The following is an 11,060-nucleotide window of genomic DNA, read 5'->3' as shown; positions in this document are numbered from 1 at the left end:
GAAAGGAAAAGAATTGCAGAAAGAATGTTGCAGAAGAAAGAAGATGAAAAACAGAATGGTGAGGAATTTGGATGAGTAAGGAAGAGAGTGATGCAAGAAGAGATTCAATGAATATTCAGTGCATTAGTTATTTGATCCATCAATCATTACATGATTTATACAACTTTCCTAAAACAACTTAACCAACTTAACTACTTTCTATAATTGGAAACTCCTCTAACTACTATACCTAACTCTCTTTGATTACAACAATTAACAAGCTTCACATCCACCCCTCACGCTCTTGCATTTGTTGGAATATGCAGTAGATGCTTAATATTATTTATATTTGATTATTACAACTTTAATATGCATGAGGTATATATAGTGTTACATTTATATAATTAGCCTATTAGATATTGTTGTGTTGTATAATTGGGGCATCTTCATTAAATGGACTCAACTCCAATAAAGAATACGAATTATGGTTAGCCATATTGGGAGTGCTTCCCTTGTATTCTTATAAAAGAACATGAGATGCTCAAGCCTCATTACGATTTTTGGTTAGACACTTGCCTCTTCTAGAGATGAGCCTACAAGCGTTTTGTGTGCTGACTATGTGAAGATGTAATCCTTGATTTTTTTTTTGGTCTTTTTATCTTTTAAATTTGAAAGATGATCTTACAAGTCCTTTCTTTAAGGGAGTTATTTTTTGTTGTGGTTATTGTCCATATGATCTTCCTACAATGGTATTAGAGTCAGGCATTTGAAAACATGCTTTGGGTTTTCTATTTTAAAGCACGTTGATTATGGTTTTTCATTTTAAAAATGAGAAATCCAAGGTATATATGTGAATAATGATGATTATTGTTTCCTTAATAATGAGAATACGCTTGAATATATGTAGATCATGATGATTATTGTTTTCTATTTAGAGCATAATTAATCGTAGTATAAAATGGTATAAATTGTTTTTTTTTGAAGCATGAAAAATTTGTATGAACATGTATTGGTGATTTTTGTTTTATGTTTTAAAGCATGATTATTATAAAATTCATGCATGTTTTATATTTTTCATGTTCTGTTTATATGTTGATATGATTAGTTCCAAGTTATGTTGAATTTTATTATTACGAGCATAATGAGCATTTTATATTTAAGTTTTCGTTACACAGAGCATGAACTGTTCATGTTTTAAGGATATCAAATTAGAATTTGGTGTACTTTGGTCATCCTACCTTCTGTGTGGATGGTCGACATAATTAAGGAAAGATTGGCTGTGATACAATTAGAAAATCGAACATCAATGCTTTTTCTGAATATTTCCTGTAGTTATAAAATGTCTAAAATTGGGACAATATTGAAGTTACTTTCCATGACTTTATAAGTCGATTCACTAATAAGCAATCAAAATTCATTAACCAAGTACGGGATAGATCATACAATATTGCCTTCAAGAAGCCGGATAACTTCACAATGATCCATACACATAGTAGAAGTTTTATACTTCCTTTCAAATAAGACCACCATATGTGAGGGTCACACAAAACAAAAAAAATAACAAAAATAAAAAGAATGTTAGGTTGAAAATCAACAAGGTAAACTTAGGAAAGGGAGAATGATTCTAAGTTGAAAATTTGCAAGAGTGATTTATGATCATAATAAAAATATAGAATTCTAAGTACTTATACTAGGTATTCTGGGTAAAATTATAGAAAATTAAATGAACACTTTCAAGGTGAAGACTTATCATTTCTTATCCTTAATTATGCAAACTAAGGAAGCGTTTTGAGAATCTAAGCTTTACTCTCTCAAGGAAAGTTGAAAATTTAAAATAGGCACACTAAGGATAAGAAAACATGTAAGTCGAGAATAACTTTGTTAACTGGAGTGAGTTCGAAACCAGTTTTAAGGGTGTGAGAGAGCATTGTGAGGAGAATAAATTCATCAAAAAGTAAAATCAAATATAATATTTCAAAAGAACAATGTGTTCTATTCATTTAATTATTATGGTTCATGCATTCATCAAACAAATACATCTTAAATCATATGTACATACTTCAAAGCATATCGAAAGTCAAGTCAATATATATTTACATTTATACATTACTCATCAATAGGAATTTCATACATCGTGTATCCCCAAACAATAATATCATTGCATTACTCACTTGAATTAAATTTAAAATCAAGCTTTCCAGGTCCTCAACTTTGATATGCATTTAAAGTCGACTTTGATATGCCTTTAAAATTAATGATTTCTAGGTCTTGTACTATAATGTGCAGTTAAAGCTTTCCGAGTCATGTACCTTTGATGTGAAATTCATATTTTTCGGTCCTATATCACGAGGTGCAATTTAAGCTTTGCTAGTCATGTACTTGGATGTGTAATTTAATCTTCGAAGCAACCATTGGTTCTAAGTCTCACTCTCTTAAAAAAACATTCCTAGTAGGGTCGACGGGTATTGTGCTTCGATTTTTGGTTGAATACCAGCTACATGACTTGAGAGGAGGAAAAAGGGAGATTGTACCCTCTTCCTAATGAATTGGAGTCACCACCATATTTTTGCGATTAAAATGTAAAAAATCCTCTTTATGACGAATGTTGGAACACATTGGTCTTTAATTTAGAGATTTGGACTCAAGAGTCGGTTATGCATCAGAGAAAGTATTAGCAACTCAGTCGTCCGTACTAAAGGTATCTTTACTAATTACATGAACTAATATAAAATCCAAAGTTGCTTGATTATTTATTAGTTATAGAGGAAAATATTAATTTATATTTTGCTCATACATATCTCCATGACTAATATAGAATCAAGACTATATAATTTTAGGAAGAAAAATGACTCTTGATTGAATGCGTTTTAATTATTCTAAGGAAAAGAAATGACATAGTGCAATCCTTCATGTGTTGAGGAAAAAAATAAATATTCTTCAACACTCCTTCATCCTTAATGTGATTATAGCTTTTTATTTTTTTTGAAGAGAAAAAATTTATATTTGTTTTAATTGGTACTCACAATTTATAAAGAAAAGAAATATTTATTATCTATAATTTTTTTAAAATAAATTAGCCCCTATTTGTTCATGTAAAAAAAAACATTTATTAAAAATTAAATTAATTACTGTTTAACTATATAAAAAAAATTATTATTAAAAAACCAAACTATATAATTAAAACTAATATAACTAAATCAAATAAATAAAAAGAAAATGTATACATGCATCTAACGTCAGCACGCCTTGTGATTATGTTTGAATAGACATCACAAAAAGCGATGAAAAATGAAGAGAGATGATTTGAGAGTTATCTATTTAGGATTTTTTTATATTAATCTATTGTTTCTCTCTTATGTTTCTTCCATGTGTTTTAACTAAAAACCCAAAAGTTTATTTATAGTTGAATTTGAGAGCTATAATAATAAAGAATATGATTTTCTCATAGGTTTATTTTCAAAAAATGTTAATTCATAACTCTCTTAACTATTTATGATCATTTTTGGATATCTTTATTTTCTAGAAAAAAATGAATATAAATGATTATCTTTTGAATTTATGGTACAACTTCAATTTATTATTTTTTATTCATTTCCGTTTTTAGTTTTAATTATTCTTAATTAATATAACAAATTGGGAATGTCCCTATTTCTAATTCAAACATTATTTATTATTTTTCAAAAAGATAAATAGTAACAACATTCTAATAATAATTATCTTGTTCCAACATTATTTCACTATTCTTGTATTTAACTTCATTTTACTTATTTATTTTTGTTAAAATGTAACGAAATATTTGTTGCTCTTTTATTTATTTTTTAAAATATTTATTATTTTATATTGTGGGCCAGAAAAATTAGCAGTTCACAATTAGTTGAAAAATGTCAAAGATAAATGCAAGACTTTAAATATGAGTCTATCATCCATGTTAATATATTAAAGTTTTAGGAGCTGTTGAAACTCTATCATAAAAATAATAGTAACTAATTCGTATATAATATCTAAAACGTTAAGGTTTTGAGACTTTCAAAATCTTGATTACAACCATTATTTAAAACCATATAAAGGTCATTAGACTTCTCTCACAACGAGATAAAAAATAAACACACTAACTTTCCTTAAAAAAAATTATACTTAGCAAGGTCAATAACACAGAAAAAAGTAGCATTCTTATAATAAAGTTCATGTTACTCATAAACAATATGTATAATATCCACATTGATAGTTGGATGAATTAGATGATATTACTGTAAAATTCATGTAACTACAATACACCACTAGCATGAAAAGCTGCCTTGTTGCCTTACGTCCTTCGGCCTATCATTATCCAATGATACTTCTGTTCTTTCCTAGAACACAAAGGTACGGATAATGATGGATCAGCTGCTGAGGAAGGAGAAGAGGATAGTCGTCAAAGTAGCAAGATGAGGTAGGAGAGCTGGACCCTTCTCCGACGATCAAGTCAGTGTATGAACTAAGTGGTGGGAAATGTGAAAATAATGAAGGCAGAGAATAGTAGAGTGAGTAATGTTAAAGAGTAAAGAGATTCAGATACTTCCTGTTGGTAGAGATCCCTATTTATAGAAGGGAGAGTTGACTTTGGGCTCTTGGCAGGTGGTGCGACGCGTGGCCGACCAAAGGTATTGTCGGGGGTTGCTTTTCCCGTGTCAGGAGGTCTGCGAGGACCGTACACTGTGTCACTCTTGTCTTTTAGCCTGTGGTTGGTTTGGTAGCCGTTCTGCAGTCTGTCTGTCGTGTTGGCACGTGCGTTGGTGAGGTACTGAAGGCATGCTGTCTCTAAGGTCAACTCTGGTGGTCCCAACACGCGGGACCCACCTCGGCGACCAAGTATGTGTCTCTTCGGTTCGCCGGGTAGGAACAGTTGCCCCCAGTCTGCCAGGATGTTGGGCGAGCATATTGGGAGACTCTACACGAGCTTCGCTCGACTTGGATGCGGGACCCACCTTGGCGACCAAGCATGTGTCTCTTTGGTTCGCCGGGTAGGAACAGTTGCCCCCAGTCTGCCAGGATGCTGGGCGAGCATGTTGGGAGACTCTAACGATCGCCGAACGACCTCTTTCAGGGCGGTCAGGCTGTATGAGATTTGGTGACCTGAGATTGAAGGGGCGTTGGTTGAGCTGTCCAGGGCGCCAGGCGAGGACTGTTAGAGATGCCCCTCGACCCGGTGATTGTCTAACTAGGCGTATTGACCTATCTTGAGCAACTAGGTGCTTCTTGAGATTTTATGACGTGTCTCTTTGGTTTCTCGCGCCACGTGGTAGGTATTAATGACCTTGGTTAACGTATCAGTTGGAGTGGGACGTTTCATCATTATCTACTGTGACCCTTGATGTCCGCCGAACTTTGTCGTGTCATGGGAGTGACCGCTGGTCATTCAAAGGCCAGCACGTGGCATGACTTTTGGTTTCCGCCGAATTTTCCTTGTTTTTCGGGTTTCCGTTGGATTGTACTTGAGTGTTTTTCTACGGCCCTGATGAGGATGTGGGTGAGCCTGGCCATTGGGCCCATGGTCCAGGTTCTTCTATAAGTAGAGGGTCCCGTGGCTTTCTCTCTTTTACACATTTTCAAAACTCCTGAATTCTCTCCGCACTTTCTTTGCCTCAAGCGTGATCTTCTTCAGGACTCTTCCTATTTTCAACTTCTTCAAAAACCCAGGTAACACTCGTTTCTCATGGTTTTCATTTGTGATTACGAGTCTGATTCCGACGTGGAGATCCTTCCTAGACCTCCATTGTGTTTCCAAAAATCGTTGTCCTCGTCTTATGCATTGGTGGAGGTTCTTGAGTCGTTGAGTGTCGTCCCTCCTCCTCCCAGAGGTGGAGGTGTAGGATTTCACTGGAGAGGCGCCGACGATTACTTGGCCTCACTACGTGCCAAGTATGGGTTCAATTTGAGTGACAGTTCTGAGTCTGAGTCTGAGTCTGGGTCTGAGTCTGATGACTCTTGTGATGGCAGGTTCATGACGATAAGGACATATAAGGCGAAGGCTCCTCAACTGTCCGTTCCGACGGAGATGGCCGGGGAGGATTCCCGCTATTGGTGGGTGGATAGAGAGGTGTTCGGGACTCCCAGCGCGTTCCCCTATGGGACTCCCCTCAGCATACCTGTGGGCAAAGAGACTTTTCATGGTTTCGAGGCCAACTCCCCTAGGTCGGGAGAGAGTGTCTGCTATGACTTCGCCGAGGAGAAAAAAGACAAGTACACCTTCTTCCTTTACGAGGCGTACATCCGGCGCTTGGGGCTTCGCCTCCCCCTGGAGGAGTGGGATATGCAAATTCTGGTGCATCTGCAGATTGCACCGAGCCAACTGACCCCAAACTCGTGGGGGTTCATTCGGGCGTTCGAGATAATGTGCTAGGCGGCGGGCCTCCCTTGCTCTTTAAAGCTGTTCTTTTGGATGTTCCGGGTTGGCCACCGCACCAATTCTGATGAAGATAAGGAGGGGCGCCACAGATGGATGAGTCTGCAATCTCGGCCCAAGCGTGGGCTATTTACGCCGTTCTCTTCAAACGAGAAAAAATGGAAGGGTGGGTACTTCAAGGTGAACGTCAGGCGGGCGTGGAACGATTGGTGTCTCAGCAAATCTGGCGAGCCGCGATTTCCTTTTGCCTGGAAAGGGGACATCCATCAACGCCCTTCCAAGAGCTTTTTAGTGGAGACCGAAGACTTATCTTCGGAAGAGGCGAAAGCTGCCCAAATCATAACTTACTGGATTGACGAGGGGGGAATTCTTCCTGGCTCGGCTATCCGTGATGGGGGCGGGGCTTTAGTGGACCTTGTTGGTAGGTGGACCGGATTTTGACTTCTTTTATTGCTTTGTCTTATCTATCTGTTTAACCTGTCACTAATGGTTTTCTTCCTTTTTGTGCAGTCGAACTAAAAGCAAAAATGAGTGAGAAGCTGAGGAAGAGCCTGCTTCTGAAAAGGATCGCCGCCCTGGTTAAGAAAGACGCTGCTTCTTCCAAGAGTCAGAGAATGTCATCCCCCGTTCCCTGTCCTACTGAGGTGTCTCCCAGTCAAACAATTGTGCCGCCCTCTTCAGTGAGTGGGGGCAGCATGAAAATTTGATGGAGCAAGAGCTGGTCCAAAGGGTTGCTGATACGCCCCTTGTTGTGCCTACTGAAACGGTTCTTCCTGCTGATCCTACTGTAAATCCCCCGTCTGCATCGATGGGGGAAGAAGCTGGAGAGGATGTCGGTCGTTCCTCTGAGCCAAGCAAGAAGAAAGGTTCTAGGGGGAGTCAGGACCGTATTTCTCCTCTTAGTGTCCCCAGGGCGATTGAGCAGGTGCTCCTCAATGCCCATGCCAAAGAGACCTTCGACAAGTTAACCATGTCCGTCCTGCTGCAAAATGTGAAGGGAAGTGTTGTCCTCATTGCTTCTATCCATAAGTACCTGGAGGCGGATGAGGTTCTGGAGTCGCGGATGGCAAAACTTCGGGCTGCGCATGAGGCGGAGAAGCAGAAGATGGTCGATCTTCATTCCGCCGAGAAGGCGGAGTTGGTCAGATTGGGCGATGTCGCCAAGGCCCAGGCGGCGGATCTATCCACTCGCGTGGGGTTTCTAGAAAGTGACAAGTTAAAACTCACCACCCAAGTGATGGAATCTGAAGGGGCGGTCTGTGCCAAAGATGGAGCGCTTCGTCGGCGAAAAGAGGAGGTCGTAGCTTGGAAAACCCGTGCTAAGGCTGCCGAGTGAGAAAAGGTTGCACTTCTGGGGCAGGTGCAGGCATTAGGGGAGGAGAAGGCGTGTCTGGAAACTCGGGTACGGGAATTGGAGGAGGGACGGGCGGTCGTTGAGGCTGAAAAAGAGCAGCTGGAGAAGGCTGTGGGTGAAGCCATTGTGGATGCTTGGGAGAGTGCCCAGTCTCAACTAGCTCTGGCTTTTCCAAACAAAGACTGGTCTTGGATGCAGCTGGGAGCCTACGTGGAAGATGGGCGCATATTGGTGGGGGATGACAACGGCGATCCAGTCTTGATGTCTTTTCTTGGTCAGGGTAGGGGAACTTTGTAATTTGTTTTTTAAGTACCTTGTAATATGTTTCCCTTTAATGAATGAACAATTTTTGCGATAATCTCTTTATTTAAATTCTGTACATAACTTTATGCAATTGCTGGACGATCTTGTGTTTATGAACACTTTGAGTATGATGGTTTTAATTCTGAATTTGAACGCCTTCAGCCAGGCGAAGGTAAATGCAAACCGGCCCCATGGTGATTGTAGAAAATCATTAAGTGAAATGGCGCCGGGTAAAGGGGGGCGAAGACCAGCCCCTTGAGTGAAGGTAATAAACCATTATGAGTTTGCAATGAGTTTGCACCAGGCAAGGGGGCGAAGACCGGCCCCTTGGGTAAGTAAAAAACCATTTTGAGGTGGCACCGGGCAAGGGGGTCGAAGACCGGCCCCTTGAGTGAAGGTAAGAAACCATTATGAGTTTGCACCAGGCAAGGGGGGCGAAGACCGGCCCCTTGGGTGAAAGTAAAGAACCATTGTGAGGTGGCACCAAGCAAGGGGGGCGAAGACCGGCCCTTTGGGTGAAAGTAAAAAACCATTGTGAGTTTGCACCAGGCGAGGGCGGCGAAGACCGGGCCCTTGGGTGAAAGTAAAAAACCATTGTGAGTTTGCACTAGGCAAGGGGGCGAAGACCGGTCGTGGAGTGGGGAGTGGTTCGATACGCCCACAGTACGTGATGGAGTTGATCCGGCCAATTTGCCTTTGACTCGTCCAGCCTTTTCTTTATCCCTTTTAGGATGACCTTGTTTGCTGCTTCGGCCTGCCCATTAGTCTGTGGATGCTCTACTAAAGTGAAGTGTTGTTTGATGCGGAGGCCTGATAACAATTCTTGGAATCTTCGATCGGCAAATTAGGTTCCGTTATCCGTTACTATGGCGGACGGGATGCCAAAACGAGTGATTATGCTTCGCCAAGTGAACTTCTGGATATTTGCTGAGGTGATGGTAGCCAATGCTTCTGCTTCTATCCATTTGGTGAAGTAATCTATGGCGACTATCAAAAATTTCAGCTGCCCCGTTGCTTGAGGGAAAGGTCCCAGAATGTCCATACCCCACCTACAGAAAGGCCAAGGCGCTTGTGTTGTGGTTAATTCTTCTGGTGGGGCTTTGCGGAAATCGGCGAAAAGTTGGCAACGAGTGCATTTTCGAGTGAGGTATGTTGCGTCCTTTTTCAATTGTGGGCCAGTAGTACCCAACACGTAACACCTTCTTAGCAAGTGAGGCGGCGCCCAAATGATGCCCACAACTTCCCTCATGAACTTCTCTTAGGACGTAGTCCGCCCGATCCGGACCAAGGCATTTGAGCAAGGGGGCGGTGAATCCTCGTCGATACAGTGTTCCCCGGATCAGGGTGTACCAAGAGGAACACCTGAGGAACCGTTGCTTTTCCTTCAGGTCGGGAGGTATGGTGCCATGGAGGATGTATCAGATGAAAGGGCCCATCTAGTTGTCTGGGATCTCCACTCGTTCCACCGTCATGACACTTGGGTGGTAGACTGTTCCCTGGACGACGGACCGATTATTCCCGAGGCATTTGGTACTGGCGAGTTTGGACAAGATATCTGCTCGGGCGTTGCTTTCACGGGGCACATGCTAAATGGTCGCTTCATCAAAGTCGGCTATGAGCTCTTTTACTTTGAGCAGATATTTCCCGAGGAGGGTGTCCTTGGTTTGATATGCACTTGTAATTTGAGACACAGCTAATTGGGAATCACTGCAAATTAATACCTTATGGGCGCCCACTTCTTCTGCTAGCTGTAGTTCGGCGATGCAAGCCTTATACTCTGCTTGATTGTTGGATGTTGGAAATGTGAAAGTGAGGGAATGCTCAATGGTTACTCCTTGTCCATCTTCCAACAGAATTCCAGCCTCGCTGCCTCTCGGGTTAGAAGATCCATCGACGAAGATAGTCCATACCTGTTCTGGATCGCCCTCTGGTGCGGCCAGCTCGACCACGAAGTCAGAAAGGACCTGGCTCTTGATGGCCGTGCGAGGTTCGAAACAGATGTCAAATTGAGAGAGCTCTATTGACCATGTGATCATCCGCCTAACCAACTCTGGCTTATGCAAAATTTGCCTGATTGGCTGGTTGGTTCTGACAATTGTTGTATGAGATTGGAAGTATTGGCGCAACCTTCATGTGGTGACCAACAATGCATACGCCACTTTCTCCAGCTTCTGATACCTCAGTTCCGGGCCTTGGAGGGCCTTGCTTGTGAAATAAACCGGGTTTTGACCTTCTGCCGTTTCTCGTATCAGCACGGCCGCTACTGCTCCATCGGATACGACCAGATACACATACAGAAGTTCGTCAGGTAATGGTTTGGAGAGAATATGTGGGGCGGCCAAATATTGTTTGAAAGTGTTGAATGCCACTTCGCAACTCTCAGACCATTCAAACTTCTTGCTCTTCTTCAATAACTGAAACAAGGGGAGTGAATGCTTGGCGGCGGACGGGAGAAACCTGGACAGCGCAGCCAGTCGCCCATTTAACTGTTAGACCTCCTTGACCGTGCGGGGACTCCTCATGTCGATGATTGCCTGGCATTTGGACAGATTTGCCTCGATCCCTCGGCTAGTTAGAAGAAAACCGAGGAATTTGCCCGCCTCCACTCCGAAAGTGCATTTTTCTGGATTTAGCCGCATGTTGTACTTGCGGAGTTGTTGAAAAATGCTTTCCAAAATGGATACATGATCTTCGCCGGGGAGGCTTTTGGAGATCATATCATCCATGTCATGTGCTCTCCAGTTTGGCCGCAAACACCTTGCTAATCATCCTTTGATAAGTCGCCCCAGCATTTTTCAAACCAAAGGGCATGACAGTGTAGCAGTAGGCGGCCTGATTAGTGATGAACGCTGTTTTTTCTTGGTCGGGAGGGTACATCGGGATCTGATTGTAACCGAAGTATGCGTCCATGAAGGACAGGTACTAATAGCCTGAAGAATTATCCACCAAATGGTCAATGTTTGGAAGAGGATAAGGGTCTTTAGGGCATACCTTATTGAGATCCGTGTAGTCCACGCACATCCGCCACTTCCCTGATGGTTT

This window comes from Lupinus angustifolius, chromosome LG14, assembly GCF_001865875.1.
Source record: "Lupinus angustifolius cultivar Tanjil chromosome LG14, LupAngTanjil_v1.0, whole genome shotgun sequence".
Taxonomy (NCBI): domain Eukaryota; kingdom Viridiplantae; phylum Streptophyta; class Magnoliopsida; order Fabales; family Fabaceae; genus Lupinus; species Lupinus angustifolius.
The sequence above is the reverse complement of the archived record's forward strand: the minus strand, read 5'-3'. Positions refer to the sequence as shown.